At 42.9% G+C, this 23,944-nt stretch overlaps 1 long non-coding RNA gene across 1 annotated transcript; it reads right to left on the bottom strand.

Annotated features, from left to right (window-relative positions):
* Positions 1 to 878: 878 nt before the first annotated feature.
* Positions 879 to 2,093, bottom strand: LOC129514627 (uncharacterized). The gene is made up of 2 exons (XR_008665471.1): positions 1,898 to 2,093; positions 879 to 1,633 (listed from the first exon to the last, which is right to left on the bottom strand). It is a non-coding gene; the product is annotated as an uncharacterized LOC129514627 (long non-coding RNA).
* Between the last annotated feature and the right edge of the window lie 21,851 nt (positions 2,094 to 23,944).

The raw sequence follows: 23,944 nt of genomic DNA, 5'->3' as shown, positions 1-23,944 counted from the left end.
ATTTCAGGTACCAATTAAAATCTGAAATTATTTGTGGCCATGGAGTTCCCGAACAAGTAAGATTATTTGTGTCATCCAATGATCTGGATGTTTCATTCCTTTTTAAGAAATCTTTAGTCGAGATGCCTCCACAATATCTCCCTCTATGAGAGCCAGACTCATTTATCTGTTTTCAAAAGCTAATTTAGTACTCTGAAGGGTATAGTGGATATCACTTCAGGCATAGAAAAAGGCGTATGTGTGCATGTGCCCGTGTATGTTCCACGTTAGAAAGAGGCCTTGCAGTCTGCTGTAGGATTTTAATGCGTACTCTTGTTATTGTCTGGGAAAACTGTTATCCTATGGTCTTGGTCTGGGTCCTCATTGGATGCAACTACTGGCTGAGTATGAGCCCAGATTGGCCAGATCCCTGCTTATTCTGATATGAACCACTCATTGGCTGCTGCTACAGCAGTGAGCCAGAGCTGGGCTGGTTTCCCAGTCCTGCCCCTTCCGGCTTTCCTTTCTTTCCCTCTAGAGGAAAGAAACCTTTGCCTGTTTTGCAAAGGTCCTGGCAGCCCTCATAATTAGGGACAGAACCAATGAGTCATCATTCAGTGACAGAAACGGGGCAGACCGAAATCCACTTGACTGGCACCCACTTGATTGTCTATATGGCATCCCTAGGATCATGGGTAACAGAAGTTATTCAGCTAGATTTGAATTCCATTTCCTTTCCTTTATATCGTCCTCATTCCTTTCTTCTGGGGAAATTAAAAAAAATATATATATATATATAATGCAAATATATATAAAGGCAAACGAATTCAAAATGCTTGCAAACCACATTTTTTTTCTCATTTAAGATGAAAACAGATTTAACATAACCCCTAGATAAATATAGAGATTCACTGCTTTATTTGACAGAAAAAAAATAACAATGAACAAAATAGCTGTGCTCTTTAGGTGCTTAAATACTCATATCCAGGTATATTTGCAAAATAGGAATATAGACATGGCTTTGTACTTTCCATCCTGACATTAGGGGAGCCTTGGGTGACTTGTTATTCATTATGTTCTACAGCAATGTCATCTGAGTCTCTAGTTAAAAATTCAGTTTCCCTGGCTTGTCCTCTGAGCATGGAGTGAAGATCAACAGTCTGTATTTTTTTTTAACCAGTGTCCCACATGATTTTTGGGGTCTGTCCAATTAGGAAAACACTGTCCTAAAGGAACCAAGCCTGAGTCTTATTAAGGAGTTGCAGTAGTGTCAAGATAGAATGATCCTGGGATCTTCACTTCCCTCATTTTTCAGACGCACATGCTGGCCACTTGGGCTTTGCGCAGAACAGGAACATCCTGCTTATTGGCAAAGAAGCTGTCTCGAGAACCTGGCTTTCCACACTCCTGGTGGGGTGCTGAGTTTTCTTCCTGCCCATCATACTCCCTACCTCAGGATCTCCCGGATGGACTCACGTGTGAGGTATGCTCAGTATCTTCATGGAGACCAGAGAAGGAGCAACAGCAATGCTTTATTTTGAGAGAACTTTCCTTTCCAGTAATGTCCAACAGGCAGCTGGGGAATGCTCTGCGCCCAAACGGTGCTGTCCCACCTCAGAGGGCTGTGCAGATGGCACTGAATTAATCCTTTGTACTTGGAGAGAAAGAGAGAGAGAGAGAGACAGACAGACAGAGAGAGAGGGTACTGTCAATGGTCAGTCTTTGTACTACTCAAATTCCAAGTGGATTTTGAAGGGGTTCCAAGAATCATCATGCAAACACATCATGGTTGACAAAGAAACCAACAGTCACCTATGTTCCCATGAACATACAAGTTCAAAATACTTCTATGCATGTGTCACGAGTATTGAGGGAAATAATAATTTCTTAGCTCAGTCTCGTAGACTGGGTGACTTACAGAACAGAAGTTTATTTCTCCTGGTTCTGGAGGCTGAGAAGTCTAGATTCCGGTGTCAGGTGAGAGCCTGATCCCTGGGTTCCAGGCGGCTATCTTCTCGTACCCTCAGGTGGTGGAGAGAGATCATCTTCCTTGGGTCTCTTCTTACAAGAGCACTAATCCATTCATAAGGGCTCCTCCCTCATGATTTAATCACCTCCCACAGGCACCATCACATGGTCTGGATTGGATTTCAGCGTATGAATTCTGGGATGAGGGCAAACAACATTTGGTTCCTAGTCAATGAAGTCCTGCCAATAGAAGACCCTTTGTTAACTACAAAGAGAACCTATTACTGGGTAAGCATTATCAGATTTACGTGCACCTAAGGCAGCATGGGTGTGGCCATGAGGTCTGGAGAGAAAAGCTCACATATTTATACAGTAAACAGAAGAATGACTGAAGTATCTCATCTTGATGAAAGGCAAACAAATACATCTTGTGATTGTCTCCTATGTACCCCTTGAGAGACTCTTAATTTTGGAGGTGTGTGCTTGTATCTTCAAGAGTCACTAGACCTGTGACTTTGTAAAATCAAGAGTTCTGTGCCCTCTTAGTTTTCAAAAAGACATCCCCAGGGAGTGAATGCAGGAAGGTAGCCACATCCCCCCTCAAAGATAATTCCTTTTTACACTTACACGTGCCCTAGCCAAGTCCCTGAGGAATGTTCTAGCTGTGCCTTGAGCAATGGCTCGCACAATTGGCAGAAGTATATTACCTGCCAGGGTGGTTATTTTGAATAAAAACACTAATTTGATATAAAAGTCTTGGTGTGTTTACTTGAGAAATCAGCTCCTGCCCCAGTTTGCATGTGGGCTGCCTTGCTAAATATGAAAGCTCGTTTAAAAAGTCATTCCGCTGCGTCACTCATTCAGTGAAAACTAGAGGGAGGTAATTAAAGAGTGGGTGTTGGAGACAGGGAGAGAGGATGACTTGATTTGCTAGCAGGAAAAGGACTGAAGTGAGGACTCCACGTGAGGACCCAGGAGGTGCTGGGCTGTGGAGCTTGCTGGGCGTGAACTGGGCGTGAACTGGGCGTGAACTGGGTTGTGTGGCCGACTAAGAGGAGTTCCCGACACTGAGGAAGTGCTGCCCTCATGTTTTAATGCTGGAGCTCTGCTTGCTTAACAGCTGAGTGTAAGCTGTGAGGTAAAATACCAAAGCTCAAGAAAACAGAAGAGGCAGAGGATTGGCCAATGAACAGTAAAAGTTAAAATTTTGTCCTAGGTAAAAGGTGGCAGGGAGGCAGACTCATTGTTTCATGAATTATTGTTCTTTGATCTATTTAGCTTTTTGCTTTTTTTTTTAAACCTCTGTTATTATTATTATTATTATTATTATTATTATTATTATTATTTAGTAGGCTCCAGCGTGGAGCCCAACACAAGGCTTGAACTCGTCATCCTAAGATCAAGACCTGACCTGAGGTCAAGAGTCAGACGCTTAACTGACTCAGCCACCCTGGGGCCCCTTATTTGGCTTTTTAGATCCACTCTGGCCAGTAGAGTTTTCTGAGATGATGGAGATGTGTTATAACTGTGCTTTTCAACGTGGTAACCGCAACCCACGTGTGGTTATCGAGCACCAAAAATGTGGCCATGTGATGGAACCGAGGTGTCACTTTAATTTTATTTAATTTAAGTCTAAAGCACCACATGGGTCCCTGAGGCTACCATATTGAGTAGTACTTTAGCACAGGGCTTAGTACTTCTGCGGTATTTAGAAACTACATGTGCTTTTTCCTTAAAAGTGAATTTCGCTAACTTGTGTTTCTAGTTTACACAACTATATTGTTTCCAGAGAACATACAAAGTCTGATGGTTTGGAACTGTTCTTCCCTTTTTGGCTTGTTCGAGGTGACTTCCCCATGTGTGCACGGTGACAGGCCATCGTGAGGCTCAGCCTCCGGGGTGGTGTAGAGGGAAGGCTGCGGGCCTGGTGGCGCCAGGCTGCCCCTTTGGGATGTGTCGGCGCCCGCTCCGACCGCGGCTGTTGGAGCAAAGGCATCGTGGTTGACAAAGACACCGCCAAGGCCGTGGCCTCTTGTACCCTTTCCCGCGTTCCTGAGAAGACACTGGGTACGTGAGAACTCGCTGTTCCGTGGCGCTCGGCACCGAGCGCTCATGGGTGAGGCCAGCATATGTGCTGTGGGAGCCGCCTTTCAAGGAACTGCATGTGTGCCAGGCCTGGAGGAGGGCTTCTCTTTTCAGATACGACTCTTTATCCTGCCACAGAAATGCTGGCTCTTGGGAGAGGCTTAGCATCTCTCCCAACACAGGGCCATGTGTTCAGCATCTATAGGTAGAGTTGAAGGAGCAAAATATAATTGCTTTCGTTTCACATCCTTCTGGCTTTATTTACATTCCTTAAACCAACTAGGAGGGCATTCGAGGATTCTGTGATGCAGTGTCTTCATTTACTAAACAACTGTGGGTGAGACCCAGGGAAGGGAAGTGCCTTGTTTGGGGTCGGGGTTGGATGGCTGGTACCTACAGAGCCTGATTTTAGTTGATTCATTCTCAAGATTGATTTGTATTTGATTGATTTTCTTAATCCTTAAACATGTGATATATTTGATCAGGAGCGTAGAATATTGTTAATAGTCATCCCGATCTCCTCCAAAAATTGGAAAAGACCTTTGCTTGAAATTTTCTTAGGTTGCCCCCCTGCAGGGAGCCCCTGCAATAGAAACAATCTGCTGGGGCTATAAACCCCACTTGGTGCCATTACTTTAATCGGCATCCCAGTCTTGATCAAAAACCCCAGTGCCAGGACTCCGGGCCCAACACTGGGAAATAAATTCAGCAAATGTGACTGGAGCCACCCAGGGAGTCCACGCATCCCAAGGTGACTTGTCGTACCCAGTGAAACTCCTGAACTGGAGGGGAAGCCTCCTCTAGAAACAGGACCTGGGATGATCGTTGATCAGTAGGAACCTCGGAGAGCGTCTCAGGGAACCCCATGGCGCTCTGCTAAAAAGAGAAGAATGAACACTGAGAACGACCTTTGGGGGAATAGGCTTTCTGAAGGTTGCCCCAGACCTCAGCCGGGCTGTTCTTTGCCCACTATTTCTGTGAGTTTATGATCAGCCTTAGCCTGACTTCAGTTAGCGAGTTCATCCTCTAAGTCTGTTCTACCTAAGTTCCTATTTCCTCCTTCCTTTCCTGTCTTATTCTTGGCTGTGTCCCTTGGTTTGTGTCCCAGCCTAGTCCTGTGCTCCTGACAAGTCCATCTATGTCCTGGTCCAGTAGAGTCACCATTTTTAAAGATATTTCCCTGCCTTCCTACCTGCCTCTCAGTTGCCACCCTGACCAGCTTGTCCTTGCCACAGAAAGTAGAGTCTCATTCCCTAGCCTCATTTCCAATCCTTTAAATATTTTTCTAATACTTTCCTGAATAAAGAAGAGAGAGGACTACCTTGTAGTCCAGCCCCTCTGTGTTCCATCCCAGCTGCTGCTCAGGAGAAAGGGCTAGACCTGGGAGCACTTTGGCATAGGCTCCTGGAATCTTAGATCACGACATAATATATTTGTGTTGAATAAAGGGTAATGCAGGTTCTTATTTGCATATATTCTTATTTTTTTTCTCAAGCACTTTGAAAGGCATAATTTTATTTGCCCCTCTTAACCCAAAGTAAAAAAAAAAAAATTGCAAAGCAAGGTAGGAGATGAAAGAGAAATAATCTAGGTGTTTGCACTCACTGAGCTTAGAGGCTTCACACTGGGCTTTTTCATGCTGTATTTCTGAAAACGTGTTAGTTCTCCTGTGTTCCTTGTTTCAGATAATATCATCACCATCTACCGCATTACCCAACTTAGAAACCTCTGACTCATCTTCTGTTCCTCTCTGTCTGCCCACTCACACCCATCAGTCACTGAGTCTTATTGATTTTATCCTCTAAATATTTTTCCAGTCTGCTCCTGTTCTTCTTCTTTGGGAGGTAGGAAGGGAGTAATTCTAGTCTTCCCCATATATTACCCGGACAGTTAGAATTGTCTCCTACCTGGGTCTTCACCTACCACACCTACCAAACAAATTGAACAAGTGCACTCGCTACACTGCTTCCAGGGTGGTCAAGATTGTCTTCTAAAATGTGTATTGTGAAATGTAATCCCCTTGTTAAAATCCCTATAGTCAACCAGATAATGTCGCAACTCCTCGGCAAGGTTCTCTCTCAGATTTTACTCAGAACACCTGTCCGTCAGGCAGCTTGGACTCCATCAAGGGATCTTTTAAAATACTTTCTGGGCCTTCCTGAGCCTTTGTGAAAGCTTTTGTTTTGTTTTGTTTTGCAACCCAAAGGCCTACCTGTTATGTCCAGAAAATTCCTTAGTCTTCTAAATGCAACCCAAGATGCAACAATTTCCCTTCTAATGTATTCATCCTTATTCCCTCTCCCAGACATCTGTGACTTACCCCTGTGTTCTGACAGGCCCCTGTCCGTTCTGCGACGTTCTCTACCAGTTGGTACTGCATGTAGTGACTGTTGTGTTTGTTCAACTCATAGCCAATGGATAGGGTAAAGATGGCAAGGACCGTTCTTAATCTTGTAACTCTTATATTCCTTTTGCATTTCTCTTGCTTTTCCATTAGTCTTCAGAAGTGTTGGCATAGTACCTAAAAAATAATAAAATGTGCACTAAATGTTCATTTTCTGGTCCACTCCAAAAAAGTAAAAGTGACTGTCATTTATTTAGGGATTGGTATGTTTAAGTCACTATATTTTATATGCCTTATTGAGTTTTCATAATATTATCTCTATATCCTTTGGAAAGATATTGAGGCTGCTTTTCTATTTGCCTTTTCTTCTTCGTATAAAGTGATTCATCAGTCAATCTCACAAATTAATCTGCCATAAATTGTTTATAGAGTCTATTGGGTGATTGTATTGCTCTTCTCAGGCACAATGTATGCTATTCATTAGGGACGTTCCAAGCTTTTCTCTCAAATAGTGATGCTAATGATTAGTTGCAGGTGGGTCAGTGGTGTGCTGGAGTCAGACTGTACTTATTTCTGAGAGTTGAATGCTAAATTTTCATGAATTTTATGAGCTGGTTGTTAAACGCAGCCTTTATTAAAAATTAAATTATGTAAGTTTATAAAACAAATTATATTTTAAAAGGTGGTAAGACCTCATCACTTCCTAAGTGTTGTCCTATGTTTTACTATTATCTATACTCTTAGATCATATATTTGTCATCTGTATATAGCATAAATATAATGGTGTGACACTGGGTGTTTTTTCCTAGCTCCATGTTTAGTGACATCACATTGATTACTTAAAATTGGCCACAGTGAGAGTATTTACACCATAGGAATTGGAAAATACTATAACTCATGGCTTCTACTCTTGCCCCTTCCCTGGTTATTAAACATTCAGGAACAACATTGGGGTGGGAGCATATCCAAAGATGATATTCTGACAATATACACTAATATGGCCCTACTGATTGTTACATTTTTTCTATGCTGGTTAGACAATAAAACCTGCTCGTCCAAGATCCTCAAGGGATCCCAGCTGCCTCTGCCATCCCATCCCTTCGTTGAGACCTCTAGGAACTGCCCACAACCTAGTCATTAAGTGATCAATGCCCAGTCCAACAGGGGTCTTCAGTTCTTCACTATGTCAGGCACAATGGAGGGACAGAGGAGAGCTCATTTTAGATTTGGAGTATTTTTCATTGGTTGTCAAATTATACCAAGTAGTCAATTACTCATTCAACTGACACATGGCACCAGCCTGAAAACATCAGTCTTCATCTTCTCTGATGAATAAGGTTCCGAGTGTCATGGAGCAGCTTATTCTATGCATTACATGCCCAAGTGGGTCATTATTTTCATCCAGGAGGTTGAGTCCCAGCCTTGGCTGCATATTTGAGTCAACGGAGCAACTCCTGGAAAAAATATCAAACTCCAGGCCTCAGTTAAACCAGCATCTATTAGAGGTACGTGAAGCTATTGGCACCTCCAAATCACTGTTTTCTAAAAGCGGAGGGATTCCTCTAAGTAGTCACTTACCCAAATACAGGACGAGGCCAGAGATGAACAGTCCACATGGCCCAGAGCTGGAGCTCTACCATTCGCCGGCTGGTGATACTGGGCAGGTCAGTTTAAATGCCCCGTGCCTCGGGGGTTGCATATCTGTATAATAAGAAGATTAATAACCTGCCTCACAGAAGGCTACATTTTCTTACGAAAATGTAAGAGAGAGTGATTTCTGAATAGCAAAGTGCTAAACAATACAAGTGATTTTGGCTGCTACTCCATCCTTGCTTTGTCCGACAAATGAGCTTTTGGCCAAGCGGCATGCAGCAGCGTGAGAGTGCTTTCTTAACACTGGCCAAAAGTCCTCTGCCCACATCTGAGGAGATGGATAGTGCTAATAATTTTAAGCACACCTGGTATAATTGTGGGGTCTGGTTTGAATGCACACCGTATTCCAACACTGTTTTTGAAAGCCAGCTAAGATACTAGCCTCCCTAACACCACGGGGCAGGGAACTCCAAAGGTTAATTACAATTGGGGGCTCCTGTACCATTTCTGACGCCCTGCTGTTACATGTCACCCGGCATCACCTTATTCTTTTCATGGAGCAGGAAAGCCAATCACCCCCGTGCCTTCAATTCTCTTCCCTTTGTTTTCAAAGCAAATGCACTTTGCTTCCAGGATTAGACAAATAGAAAATTGTGAAAACAATATCCCAACTCCTTTGTTTGCTGAAATATGCAGGATCCTGGAGAGATGTCTGAGATTAGGAGAGGAGAAGCCTCACCATGTAACTTCAAGACCAGGCTGGCCAGACACTGGGCCCTGCGTTTCTGTCTTTCTTTTTGTTTTTTGTTTTTTTTTTTCCAGGTACAAAAGCTTAAGAAGGGTAGAAAAAAGTTGGTGGCCTGACTCAGAAACCCAGGAATGCCACAGCCAGCTTCAAGAGCAAGCTGTCGTGTGCAGGAGCAGCAGATGTCCCGACATCAGAAAGCGGATGTCACAGATCCAAGAAGAGCTGTGTCAGGAAAGAGCCAACTGACAGTATTTTTTTTCTTTTTCTAATTAACTCTGATTCTCTGATTAATGCATGCTTGTAATAAAAAAAAAATCAACAGAGAAAGGGATCCTACCTCCAAAGTATCCATACTTATACCTAACAAATGATCACTTTAAATTTTAGAATATATTCTTTGAATATTTTCTTCTTTTGCAGAATTTCTACTTATAACATCATCACAATTTTATTCAAATAATAAAATATTATGAATAGCTTTGTAATGTAAGACCAAATGTGTTATTACCCTCTTTTTCTCTTGCACGCTTGTACCCCCCCCCCAACACACACACACACAGTGTTGTAAGTACTGTGCTATGTGCTAATTTTTAATTAGAGCCATTTTGAAAAAAGAGGTTTGTTGTCAGTATTATCTCAGAATTTCTGGGCTGACAGGGGTAGACAGAGTTCATCTAAAAGCTTTTCTGTGCCAGGCAAGTTTCAAGTTTGCATCCACAATAATCCCACAAAGTGCTCATTTCTGCATCTCCAACACCCTCTGCTTTTCATCTTGGAAAACCTAACAAGGTTAAAAATATCTTCACTCCAAATGATATTAGCTCGAAAGCAGATCTAGCCGCCGCTCTGCCCACCCTGCTCAATCCTAGGCAGTATGAATGGGGCTAATGAGTCGGGGTTGGGAGAGGACGTCAGGGACAAATGGCCAGATCCCCCATTGTCCCCCTATTAACAGATGTCCATCAGCAGGATGGAGGAAGGTCAACTGCACGCGCGGTTACTTTTAGCAGCAACAGGAAAGGACCTATAGCAACAGCCAGGCCTGGGCAGAAATAGAATCACCACATGGAAAGAGTCAAGTTAGCTTATCAACTGGGTCAGCGTCTGCCTTTCCGTGTGGGATAGAGGAAACCTGTCAATTTGAGAAATTGTTAGACTAAAAAAGTCTAATGATCCTCCCTCAAGTCTGTAACATTCTGCCCACGTTTTCCAGCATGATTCCCACCCTCGCTAACTGGAGGACACCTGATGCTCCTGCTGCAGGTCTGCTCCCAGATTCCACTCTTGGTTCATATCCTGTCACAATGTGTCCCCCCAACAACCAAGGAGCACCAAGGAGCAGGGTTGAAGGCTATTGATTTTCTTTTAGGCTTGATGCCTTATTCACATATGGCTCCTAATCCATGGATATTTATTTATCATCCATTTAATCACCCACTAAAAGAGACTTACGGAATGTTTCTTAAATACCTTGGGGAACACAAAAAACTATGAGAGCCGGTCTTTACTCTCAAGAGGCTTCCAATCTGGAGCCATGAAACGGACACATATGAAACATGCCAGGGTTGCTGAGGCACAATATGATTTGAGATAGATGCACCGAGTATGCATGAAAACATACTGGGACAGAGGAGAACTGATGGAAGCCAAAAAGGTCTCCAGGCCTTTCTCCCAAAGGTAGGGCTTTATCTCAGTCTTGATGAATGCATGAAAAAGAAACAGATGACCTAGGGGGTGTGTTGGGCGTGGCGGGGGGATATCTATTTCTCACACAGAAATGGGCAACCAACATGCTAGATTCATGAGACAAGAAAGAAATGAAACAAATCTGCAGCAGAAAGGTATGTTGGCATCAGCTGGATTCAAATTCTATAGGAGGAGGGGAAGATACTTAGAGGAAATAAGAAGCTACATTGTAAGTTCAAAAGTGAGTAGGGCTGAATGTCCTCAGTTTCCCTCAGGTTTCATTACTTTGCTAACACTGCTTCAAAGTTACGTAGCCCTCTTCTGCATAACTTGATCTTCGTCCTCCTGAGATTCTTTTTCATTGTGAGTCTGTGACTCCCAAGTCAGGGGTGGAAATGATGGCAACCTACGAAAACTTACACAGCTATTAGGACCATTGGGATAGTCTCTTATGCAGGCGATGAAGACAGAGTATTTAATTTTCAAAGAAAGATCCTCTGTTGCATGGAATCAGCCCATTTTCCTTTCCTGTGACCAACTCTATGTATTTTAAAGATGGTTGGTCATGGATTTCACCTAGGATTTTCACCTAGGTCCTTAGCCCAGTCAGCACCATGTGCCCGCTAGGACAGTTGACTGGCTCAGACAGAGAGAAACTTCAAAGAATATTAGTCCTAATGAAATTTGATCTTTTGAAACATATCCTAGTCCCTGAGGCTTTATCTTCCATCACCCTCCATCCTACCAATCCTCTCTTTAGGTCATTGTGAGATAGAGGAAATAAATCCTGATGCTATCTTTGGGGTGAATCTTCTGGCTTTATCGATGGTAGGTATAATCCAAGGGTTGAGTCTTTCTTGGTATTCCGATATGGTACTCATTCAAATCTCCTGGTCCTGAAATGGTCTAGAATACCGTTAGGGGGTATCTAGTTAAACCTTTTCTTTTTTTTTTCAATAATAAATTTATTTTTTATTGGTGTTCAATTTGCCAACATACAGAATAACACCCAGTACTCATCCCATCAAGTGCCCCCCTCAGTGCCCGCCACCCAGTCACCCCCACCTCCCGCCCTCCTCCCCTTCCACCACCCCTAGTTTGTTGCTTGAAATAGTCTGTGAAATAAGTCAATCGGAGAGAGACAAACATTATATGGTCTCATTCATTTGGGGAAGGAAATATTAGTTAAACCTTTTCATACTCCATGTGAGGAAACTGAGAATCTAAGAGGAAAAGTGACATTTTTATGTTTCATCTGGGAATGGCCTGAGCCCCCTTGCCTGTTTCTACTTTACTGTACTACTTCTGCCTACAGTAAGCTCAAATCTGGTTGCCCATTTCTCCCATCACCACTTATCATATAAGCGTGTAAAATAAAAACAAAATATTTTGGTGTACACTTGACATACAATGTTACTTTATTTCTGGTATACAATTTAGTGATTTTGCACATTTACAATAAAGACATTTAAGTTTAAAAGTCAAATCACCAATGATCCCTATAACAGTATAGCTATGGTTAATATTTTGATTTATATCTTTTCAAACTTTTTCTTCATGAATATGGTTATGGGGAGCTTAACATTTATATTTTATTCAAATGGAACCATAGTTAGAGTTATTCTAGAAACTATTTTTCTCACCTACATTCATTGTGAGTTTATTTTCACAACACCAAATATAGACTAACATCTGTATTTTTATTTTTATTATTATTTTTTGTTTATAGGTTTATTTTTTTATTGGAGTTCATTTTGTATTTTTAAAGGCTGCATTGCATTCTATTTTATGGATGCACCAGGTTATTTGAATATAGTATCCTACTGCTGTATGTTGAAATTATTTCCAGGGTCAGCACATGTCCATTTATTTCTCTGGGACAAATTCCAACAAGTACAGTTGCTAGTTCAAAGTAGATACAGTGTTGTTGTTGTTTTTTTTTTTTTTTTGGAGACTTTTGATATTTTATTTCCAAAATGCCCTCCTGGAGGGTTAGGCCAATTTTCAATCTCACCGGGAATGTAATAGACCATTCTTTTCCCCCATTCTGTTCACATTCATTCTGTTCCCACCTGGTAAACAGCAGGTGCTAACATTTTCATTCTCCTTTTACAATCTGATAAATAGGTAAACTATTTTATGCAATGTTCTAATTTGAATTCTTCGATAACTGGTGAGGTTACACACAGGTTTTCCTCATATGTCCATTTGCCATTTGTAGGACAGAAATATTTCCTTGAAGCCCAGTTGGCTCAGGTTTTCCACAACACGCCGACCTTCATGGAGCCAATGAAAAGGGTGCTCAAAGGATGAACTAACTGGTTTGGTAAGCACAAGACACACAACTGCACATTACACACTGCATTTCTCTTCCAAACTTTCTGGGACTAAAAACTAAGCAGAAACAAATGAACTAATGTAGACAGTGACACTTCTAATGCTGTGTAGGTACTGATTCAAACCAGAAGTTAACAGCATACTAGATTTATTGATTTTTAATTTTTGTTTATTTTTTTTACTATTGCCTGAACATTAGCAATGATGTCTTAAAACTTGGCCAAGTTCTACGGAAGCCCCTCTGACATGATTTTTTTTTTCTTTGTGAGAGTAACAAGTGGTTGAGTCCGTGACTTTTCCGTTATTTGAAGCCTAAAATCACTTGAATGTTACCCTCTCTGTTAACTATTCCAATTGTAGCTGACGAGCATTTCCTTAAATACTCTACACTATGTGCATAGAAAAGAATAGCCACCCATCTGTGTCCAAGTAGAGTTTTCTTTCTTAGCCTGGGTATCATTCTTTATCAAGTAGTCAGGATGGAGACAACTAGACACAGGTCCCTGTTTATGCCTGCGGGCTTATTCCAGTGATGCAAACCCCTGTCAAAAGCTTTTTTAACTTTTTGTTGGAACATTATTTCCTTTCTCCCCAGGGAATCTTACTCAGAAACCAGAGCACTGCTATCTTTCTGGATGTAGGTCTTCTAGCACCCATTCTAGTCTAGGGATCCTCTTCTCTCTAAACATGTAAAAATTCCTTTATTGCCTAAGAGTTCATTTTATAGGGATCTGTCTCCCTCATTAAGTTATGGGCATCTTGAGAACAAGGGAATGGTGCTATTCCTGTTTATATCTGATACTTAGTAGATGATCAATAAATATTACTTGACAAATTCAATTGGATTCTCAGTGGGAGTTGCAAAGAGGTAGCAGACAGTATTCAGAGGAATTAGAGAGAAATCCAAAGCAGCCTTGAAGAGTAAGCTTTCTGGAAAGGAGGTCTCATGGTCAAACTTTGCTCTGCAATTTTGTCTTAAGATAGTCCTGGGTGACGGGCACTGAGGGGGGCACTTGATGGGATGAGCACTGGGTGTTATTCTATATGTTGGGAAATTGAACACCAATAAAAAATAAATTTATAAAAAAAATAAAGAGAAAAGCTAACCCCCCCCCCCAAAAAAAAAAGATAGTCCTTTTTTTGTGGACTACTATTTTGTGGGCTACTATTTCCTAACCTCTCAGATTTCATGTATTAGTAAAATTTCAAAAAGTGACACTTGACCAAATAACAAAACGCAACAAACTTTTATCATTTTCTGTAAGAAATTTTGATATGCCATATAAAAAAGAGACATACAACAGGATCAAGCGTAGTTTCTTTTTTTTTTTTAATTGAACACATTTGTCTCACGAAGAACCCTCGACATTGTCTCTATTCTATTTTTCTGTTGGACTTGCAAAGACTTCATTACACGTAGCACCAACACGCATGATGTAGGAACAACTTAGGGACAGAAGGGGGTGAGGCAGGGGATGAAAAGGGAAAGGCCTCAGAGTCGGGCTCCTACCCATCCCAAGAAAACAGAGATAAGACAGTAAAAATAGAAAAAAAATAAACCTGGCTCTGCAGTTCCAAAATGTTAGGGAGTATCCCTCTTTAATGGCTGCTAAGTAGAGAAATGTTATGGAGGACCCTTAACCAGAGAGAAGGAAACTCTTGTTTGGGCTCATGATATCTACCACAACCGTCTTGTTTGTTATTGTGATACTTAGGAGTCCACCATGTTTGCCCTCAATATCCACCTGGTATTGATAAGACCTTTACCAAGCTCCCTGGTCAGTTCCCTCTAAAAGACAGACCAGGCCCTACCAGCCCATGGTGGCAACCCTGTCAGGACCCCTCTCTCTCCTGAGAGCTTTCTCTGTATCTCTGCTTAACAAACCTCCATCACTTTGTTCCCTTGCCATTGTCTGTGAGATTCATTCTTAGACTTCATGAGACAAGAACCAAGCTCTCCCGTGTCATGCAGGCTGGCCTTTAAAAACTACCAGTGTGACCTGATATTTGGGGTGACTGGGGACATACTGAGTACAGAGCAGTCTCCTCTGACAGGTGGACCATGTGCCCTCTTTTTGGCCACAAGTATGTCAAGGAGAAGATGAGTGTCACGGGAAGAAGATCATGTCCCTCTGTTTATGGAATAAGAGAAAATCTTCGTGTGACAGTTTCATTGTTGTTATTTTGTTTTAAAGAAGGAATGGAAGGGACCATTTGGGCTTCATGGCCGGATGGGGCTCCTCACCATCTTTATAAGCTGCTCACCAACTTTCTAATTTCCATCTTGATTGGACAAGAACCTGGGAATCTAGTGCAGCGATGACATCAGCCGTTGCTGTAGGAGAAGCTGAAAACAAACCAAAAGAAGCTCTGGCTTCTCTAATTCCCACCACTTAGTAGAGGCTGAACACATCATATCTGCAGACACTGAATTGGAGTAAAGTGGAATTACGATCAGTAATTTTTGATGGCATTCCTCTTCCCCAAATACTTTTATCTAGAAGGAATCCCTACAGGACAGGAAAGATGGCTGAGGAAGGAAGTCTCCATGATGCAGCACAGAAGGGGCTCCACGTGGCGCGCTCCTGGTGTCTCTTTTCTGTTTTTCCTGGTGTCTTGTCTTTGGGGCCCCCCAGAATCAGACCCTGATGCAAGGATTCAAGTGCAGGTGATTTATTGGCAGGTGCTAGGAACACATGCAGTGTGTGGAGGGGGAGGAAGAAACCAGGCAGGGAATACAGCCAGCGAGGCCAAGCAGCCACACTTGCACGTTAGGCCTTTATCCCTAGCTGAGCGCTGGAAAAGGTCCCAGAATTGCCCAAATCAAGGATGAGAGATGGGGCCTAGCTCCACCCTAGTTAATCATGGTTCAGAGAGTGCCCCTGGGGGGGGGGGTGTTCGATCCCAGATACTTGAGATCTACACTGTCTCCATGCAAATGGTCTGGCAACCCCAGGCAGTGCCCTGCTACCCTGGAAGGGACTGGCCATTGAAAGGGAGGCCAACGCACCCTCACGTGGTAAGGAATCCAAGGCACATGGACGGACTTCCTCCCATGGACCGCATACACTCTCATACTTTGCTGTGAAATTAAAATATGGTGAAAACATAATGTGCTAGGGGATGAGGGAAGCAAGCTAAATACAAAGGACCTCGAGGTGTGAATGAGTCGTGCTCAGAGCAATGGCCAAAACCTTCATAAATGCAGACAGATAAGGAGTAGAGATTAACTGGAAAAGAAGGAAAAGTTATCCTTGCTAATTATATCCGTTTCTACTGGTTACATTTATTTTGTCCCAAGGATTGTGTTCTTTGAAAGAAATCGCAATATCTCTTTCTAATGGGCTAGGTTAAACTACATGTCAAATTTGGGAGTTTTTACCCTTGTTTTTCTATGTAACACTGGAATAATCACCTCTCCTGCCAGCTGTTCCTAAGCTTTCATTTCTGAAAGTAATGTTCACTGGTACAGATTTATCCAACATGAAATATTCTTTTCCATGGTGGGTAAAAGACAAACTGCAATGACCTGGTTATAGAAATTCAACCGTCTACTGGGGCACCTGGGGCACTCAGCTGATTGAATGTCTGACTCTTGGTTTTGGTTCAGGTTGTGATCTCAGGGTCCTGAGCTCGAGCCTCTTGCTGGGCTCTGTGCTCAGCATGGAGTCTGCTTGGGATCCTCTCCCTCTCCCTCTTCCTCTTTCTTTCTCCACCCCCCCCCGCCCCCCGTTTGCACATACACACACTCTCTCAAATAAAAAAATAAAATCTTAAAAAATAAGAAATTCAACCATCTACCTTATCCCACAGATACTCGTTGAGCACCAACTGTGTGCCGGGCAACGTGTTAGGCATTAGGAATGAGCAGCAGTAAGGCCTTGTTAAGAATCCACCTGAGAACCATTTGAAATCTAATTAATTTTCAGCAGAAGAATGAGGAGTAGAGCTATGACTCAGTGCTCATTTTGCACAGAGAAAAAGCATCTCCTGGGTACGAGGAGAGGGATGGACCTCACTATTTTCTGTAGGACTCTCCTCTCCAAGCGGTACTCCGCTGAACAGGAGAACTTTTCCCAGTCTACCCACTAGGCCTACAGGATGGAATTGGACTCCAGGAGGATGGAAAGAAGGAAGCACCGAGTGGCCGTGCGCAGGGCTGGATGCCTTTACCCACGCAAACAGATGTGTTGCTGTGGATTGAGCATTTGTACCTCTCCTCTCCCCACCCCCAGCCTAAATCTACATATTGAAGCCCTAACCCTCCACGTGATGGTGTTTGGAGGTGGAGCCTTTGGGAGATAAGTAGGTGTAGGTGATGTCTTCAGGGTGGGCCCCTCATGATGGAATGAGTGCTTTTGTGAAGAAGGCGGCTAGGTCCGAGGTCTCCGTGTTGTGAGGACACAGTGAGAAGGCAGCAGCCTGTGAGTCAGGAAGGGGGCAGTGGCCAGGAACTGACTGTGTTGGCGCCTTGGTCATTGACCTGCCGGACTCCAGAAATGTGAGAGATAAATGTTGTTTTTTTTTTAATGATTTTTTAAAAAAGATTTTGTTTATTCATAAGAGACACAGAGAGAGAGAGACAGGGACACAGGCAGGGGGAGAAGCAGGCTCCCTGCGGGGAGGCCGATGTGGGACTCGATCCAGGGACCCCAGGATCACGCCGTGAGCAGAAGGCAGGCACCCAACCGCTGAGCCACCCAGGTGTCCCTAAATGTTAACACACACAGCCTATAGTATTGTGTTATACCAGGCTGAGCTAAGCTCTGCGTTTTCACATAAAACATCATGTGCCTCTGAGTACATATTATTGTACCCATTTTACAGAGAAACTGAGTTCCTGGAAGGGTAAGTAGGTAGCCTAGGGTGAGAGAGCATGCACCAGACCTCAGAGTCAAATACAGGGAGGATCCAACGCTAAGCCGGGCTTTGTTCTGAGGTCACACAGGTGAAAGAGCGCAGACGTCGTTCCTGTCTGTAGTAAGTTCCTAACGTAATGGGATGGACGTGTGCAGGGATGTGACTTAGCATCTAGGCCGTGTGAGGAGAGTTATGTTGGAGGGAGTTAGTGTGTTTTGGTCTGAACAGAATGGTATGGGAAGGACTTCCAAAGGGAAGCAACGTCAAAGCAGAGACCTAAAAGATGGGTCACATGAACAGGGTTTTACCAGGTGGAAAGGGTGGGGAGGAGAGAACCATCTCCCTAAGGGAATGGTCAGTTAAGGGCCCAGACGTGCGGGCCAATGTGGTGGGATCTGATCTAAGCGTGCGAAGACGACCCTATAAAGTTAAGCAGGAGACAAATAGCCAAGAGTCTGGGGGGTCAGGTTGATGACCCATCCTCTGGCCTTTTTTAATTTATTAAATAAATAAATACTGGGATATTGGAATGTTCAATACTGGAATGTATTGAATTATTTTGGGGAGATGGTAAAGGAGCAGTGGCATGACTCAATAGTTTTGGAAAATCACTCTGGCTACTGTGCAGAGATTGGAGTGAAGTAAGCAGAGAATGGAGACAGAAGACTGTTTGCTGGCAGGACTTTGGTTTTTTTTTTTTTTTTTTTCAGCAGGTGATGGTGGCCTGGAAAAAATAAAGGAATAGGAGTGAGAATAGAAAGACATGTTCCAAATTCAAGATATATTTCAAAGAAAGCATATGATTGATAAATTTCCTAATTGAAAATAGGAATGAACAGGTATTCGGTAAATATTTTTTATGTCTCAAGATACTTCCCACACTACTCTACGTCTCAGAGAAAGCAACAGTTGACCTAAGTTATCAACGAATTTCAGAAATGTTTGCTGGGATTTGTACTAATGTTAAGATTTTAATTTTAACTTAGTTTTTTAAAAGATTTTATTATATGAGAGAGAGAGTACAAGCAAGGGGAGGGGCAGAGGCAGAGGGAGAAGCAGACTCTCTGCTGAGCAGGGAGCCTGGCAGGGGGCTCCATCCCAGGACCCTGGGGTCATGACCTGAGCTGAAGGCAGATGCTGAACTGACTGAGCCACCCAGGCGCCCCCAAATTTTAATTTTAGTTTTAACTAAAAAAAGCATTTGTTGTTCAGTGTAGGTATTGTCCACAAAGAAACTGATTCACACATGCCTTTTTTGCTTTATGAGGGAGTCTGAAATTTGAAGAGAAAGAAGCACCTGTAATGGCCACGCTCCAGGGCGTTAGGACGAGGGAAGACCTGTCACTTGTCCTTCTGGTATATTTTGCTCTCGACTTTGGGTGTTTCCTTATCAGAGACTGTGAAAGTCTAACAGGAGACATTTGTGACTTTGCAAAATGCCGTACATTAGAAGCACTAAGTCAGGGTTTAAAAACCTGGATATTTATCTGTTTTTTTAAAGCCTTTTGTAGACAACAGTGTTTGAGGCAGCCCATGATTGAAGGCAAACTATAAAAAGATCAATCAATCAAGGTCAACAAGTGAAAAACTGCACATTTCATTGTATGGTTTCATTAATAGAAAACAAAATAATGAAGGGAGCAGATATTATGTTATTCCTCTGATGTCTTAGGGGGGTCAAAATGATTGATTCACGGAAATAATTGCATAATTTTGAAATTTTCTTCTTTGAAAAAAAATACTCATTTTTTTCTTATTGGAATCAAGTGCCATGTTGATAATTCTGTGTTCTCTCCTCTTGGTCATGAATTTAAGGATTAGCACACAGCTAGTCTGTAACAGTAAGAAAGTGAACAAAATGCCACCTCCTTGTATACTATAATTTTCCCTCAAATTTCATGGTATTTTTTAGTTCTAACATTCTATTCTTTCTTGAACCTATTATATGAGCCCAAGCTCTAAGTACTATTTTTTTGGTCCTTGATATTAACACTTTTAATTTAAATTTTCCCCCCAAACTAAAAAATTGTGACCATGTTAGCCTGCTAGTTGCCTACCTCTGCCTTGATTATATGGGGTTTTTTTTCTTTTTTTTTCCTTATAAATTTATTTTTTATTGGTGTTCAATTTGCCAACATACAGAATAACACCCAGTGCTCATCCCGCCAAGTGCCTCCCTCAGTGCCCATCACCCAGTCACCCCCACCCCCCGCCCTCCTCCCCTTCCATCACCCCTAGTTCATTTCCCAGAGTTAGGAGTCTCTCATGTTCTGTCTCCCTCTCTGATATTTCCCAGTCATTTTCTCTCCTTTCCCCTTTATTCCCTTTCACTATTTTTATATTCCCCAAATGAATGATGGGTTTTTTTCCTTTTTTTTTTTTGTTTTTTTGTTTTTTTGTTTTGTTTTTAGAGAGGGGGAGAGAGAGAGAGAAAGCAGGATTGTGATTGTGGGGTGTGGGTTATGGCCTTGGTAGGAGGAGAGACAGGGGGAGGGAGAGAGGAAATCTTAGGCCGCATGTGCCCAGCCCATAGCCCAATGCTGGGCTTGCTCGCATGACCCTGAGGTGATGACCTGAGCCGAAATCAAGAGTCAGATGCTTAACTGATGGAGCCACCAGGCGCCCCTGCTTCTGTGTTTGTTGGTGGTCTGCTCTGTGGCTTCTTCCTTGCAGGCGGCTGGAGGCCAGTTATAATTAGGGGCGTGGGGATGATCTCTACTCTGTTTCTGTTTCTCCACCTGAGGCCCCCCAGGGTGTTTGATTAAATTATTGTTCCTAATTATTCTCTGTTCTCCCTATAACGTGTCATTTTGGACATAACAGTGTCCATTCCTCCTAGGGAGAGGAAAATACTTTGTCACTCCACTGCCATCAAAGGTGGTCCAGTGACTTGATTTGGCCAGTAGCTTGTGAGCAGCCACAACATAAGCCCTGTCCAAACGGGAGCTCTGGGGCTTGCCTATCACTGTGCTCCCTGATGATGGGGGGTGGGGGGCGTAATTTTTCAGTTTTGGAATTATTCATTCTCAGTAGGGGTGCTAGGATCATACCCAATGGGGTAAAATTGATGCTTGGGGGACAGACAAGCTTACCCCCTTTAGAGAGAGAGCACAGATATACACACAGCACATAAATTTAGAAAATGCCGAGAAACAGTGGACTTGATCCTCAGGATGGGGGAGATGTATACAGCAAAGCCGGAGAACCATGGTCAACCCACAGCCGACGCGTAGCCTGAGTGAGAAATAAACACTTGTAGCAGAAATCCACTCAAGGTTTGGGGTGTTCTATGGCACAGCCTAGTGAAAGCCGACTGCTTCAACCAGCCATCTATTAGCCTTTATGGCTCTAAAAGGGCTTTGGGCAATGTTCCATAGGCCCTAACTTTTGGAAGCTTGGTTCAGAAGACCTTGGTGTAAGGTCTGATAACAGCTATTTTTGGAAAGCTCTCTTGGTAATTCTTTTTTTTTTTTTTAAAGATTTTATTTATTTATTCATGAGAAACCGAGAGAGAGAGAGAGAGAGAGTGTCAGAGACACAGGTAGAGGGAGAAACGGGCTCCATGCAGGGAGCCCGACGTGGGACTTGATCCCGGGACCCCAGGATCATGCCCTGGGCCAAAGGCAGTGCTAAACCCACTGAGTCACCCGGGCTGCCCCATGTTCATCAGATGAACATGTAGGTTTGGGGCCATTGATGCTGGAAAAGTCAAAGTTCTATGATTCACTGATAGAATTGAAACATCTAAGTGAGTTTCTCTCGGATGAAACACTGTCCACTTTTCAATTTGACCTAAGGAAGTACTACTAGGTTTTGAGTGTTGCCTAGGTGTTTGAGAAGCCTAAAGTCATTAAGATAATACCTAACATCAAAAAATTGGAAGCCAAGTAACTTGTGCAGAAGGAATACACAGAAAACTTGGGGTGGTTTGGTTAGAGTATAATTAGGGGAGGGTGGCATAAGGTAGATTTTTCTGGTTTTCAGAAATTGAATTGTAATTTTTTTTGATGTGCTATTTCAATTTTTAGTAGCAAATGTGTATGTAGAGGATCTTGTTAAAATTGAGACTTATTTGAAAAAAAAAATACTATTTCAGTATAGTCTCCTGAGGGCTCCAGCAAACACTAAGGGACAGAAAGTGCCACTAGTCAAAAGGTACTATGCAAAATCCACTTGATTTAGTTGTTGCCTATGCACCTAGAATCTTCCTGGTGTGGCCCCAGCACCCATGGCCAGTCTGAGCCTTTCATGCCTATCTAGTGTCCATCCACTAGTGGATGCTTTGAAGGCAGAGTGGAGCAGCAGTTCTGGTCAATAGGCTGTGAAGGGAAATCTGCTGGGGACTTGTGGGCCTATGGAAGTTTTCCTTTTTCCCACCCTCTGTCATTCCCAACAGGGAAACCTGTGGATGAGGATGTGATGGCTGGGCCTGTGGCAGCCATCTGGTGACCATATATTATATATTACTGATGTTTTGAAGAAGGAAGAGAGGAAAAGACAGCACTTTTTGTCTTTTATGACAACTTTGAGTTGTTGTTTCAGTGCTGCAATGTCCTAACTTCCAACATTATATGTGAAAGATGTAAATGTCTTCATTGTTAAACCACTCTTAGGCATCCTAAAATAGTGGGCCAGAAAACTTCTGACACACACGTTCTTCTCCCCAAAACCTTTTTCAACTACTCCGGCCACGTTTTCTTTCTTACCAGCCCCATTGTACCCCTACTACGTATTTGGTTCTTGTGTCTTGCCAACCGTCTCACCTCTATACATCTTGTCTCACTAAAGGTTTTGTGTGCTTCCTCCAGGCAAGAGTCAGATTGTCTATTTGTTTTTTTTTTTTTAAGATTTATTTATTTATTTATGATAGACAGAGAGAGACAGAGAGAGAGGCAGAGACACGGGAGGAGGGAGAAGCAGGCTCTATGCAGGGAGCCCGACGCGGGACTCGATCTCGGGACTCCAGGATCAAGCCCTGGGCCAAAGGCAGGCGCTAAACCACTGAACCACCCAGGGATCCCCAGATTGTCTATTTGTTATTTCAAGTGTTCCACGCGATGACTTTTAAGGTGGAATGACACCTGAATGATTCATCCCTCCACTTGAATGATGTTTATCCTACAGACTTAAGCATCTCAAGCCCAAAGTATTGAAGTCTATTCCTTGTCCAAGGTGACAGTGTCCCAAACCCGCTGAGACTAGCCTTCTTTTCTTGCCATTTTGATGAACTATGAATTGACAGGACCGACACTGGGATACATAATGAAATTTCTGTGCAGGGGAGAGTCGTGCATTTTGGGTAAATGTAGAGTCCACTTCATGTGTTTGTCCTCTGTAAACTCTTAGTTTTACGTTTTTAATGACTTGCTTGGTCTGTGGATATTTGAAACATTAATGTAATTATCTACCTTAACATATTGTATTTACCACCTGCTGGGGACGAAACATTGAAACTATCACTAGTAGCTCATTAACAATAACACTAGTCGCTCATTAACAGTGTTGACCCAATTACATGTTGTGTATCCCAGAGACAAATAACTGTAATTGCAACTCAAAAGTGCTTTCATAAACACGTAGATTTTTTTTTTTGAAATGCAAAGCGGAAGGCATTATTTGAATTTTCCACATAAATACAGGCTTAAATGAAAGAGAATCGTTCAACCAAATAAAATAAAAATTCAATCTAAAAAGAGGCCATTTGGAATCAATTGGTGCAGCACACATTCTGCTTTGAAGGATCAAAACACTTTCGTTGCTGGGTGCTGGAATCAAACAAGTCAGCGACAACGCGCCAGACAGCTGGGAGCGCCATTCGCCTGCCCACCGGCAGGTTGTGATTCTCCTCTGGGTTATTCAGACTGTTCTCCGAGGCCTGACCATGGAAGTTGGATGAAGCGTGGGTACAATCTGCCTGGAGGTTTTAAGGCTCCATCGAAGAGATGGAAAGCCAGGCAGATCTGCATGAAGAAAATCCATTTTCTATACATATGCATGTCGACATAACTGCGGCTCTACCCTCACGTGGAAAATACCTACATTAATAGAAGCAAGTGTAGCATGACATACTTGCAGGTCTGGGGCTGCTTTTTTCCTGGGACAATTGCTAGGACGTGAACTTAGGCAGAGACAGCCCAGAGCAACTGGGAGGAGACAGCTCGGAGGAAGGAAATCTGTGTCGAAGTCAAGATGGTCCAAGCAGAGACGTTTCTGTTAGTGGAAAAATACCGTCAGAGGAATGCGGCTGAGAGAGGGAGCAGGGAGGAGAGGGTGCTTGGAGGGGGATGCCACCTGGAAACTCGGGGCCCAGAAAGCCAGCTGGCCAGATGTCCGGTTGCAGTGTC

Source organism: Nyctereutes procyonoides, unplaced genomic scaffold (assembly GCF_905146905.1).
Source record: "Nyctereutes procyonoides isolate TBG_1078 unplaced genomic scaffold, NYPRO_anot_genome, whole genome shotgun sequence".
Lineage (NCBI taxonomy): Eukaryota > Metazoa > Chordata > Mammalia > Carnivora > Canidae > Nyctereutes > Nyctereutes procyonoides.
Note: the sequence above shows the minus strand (reverse complement) of the source record. Positions and strands in the feature narration are given on the sequence as shown.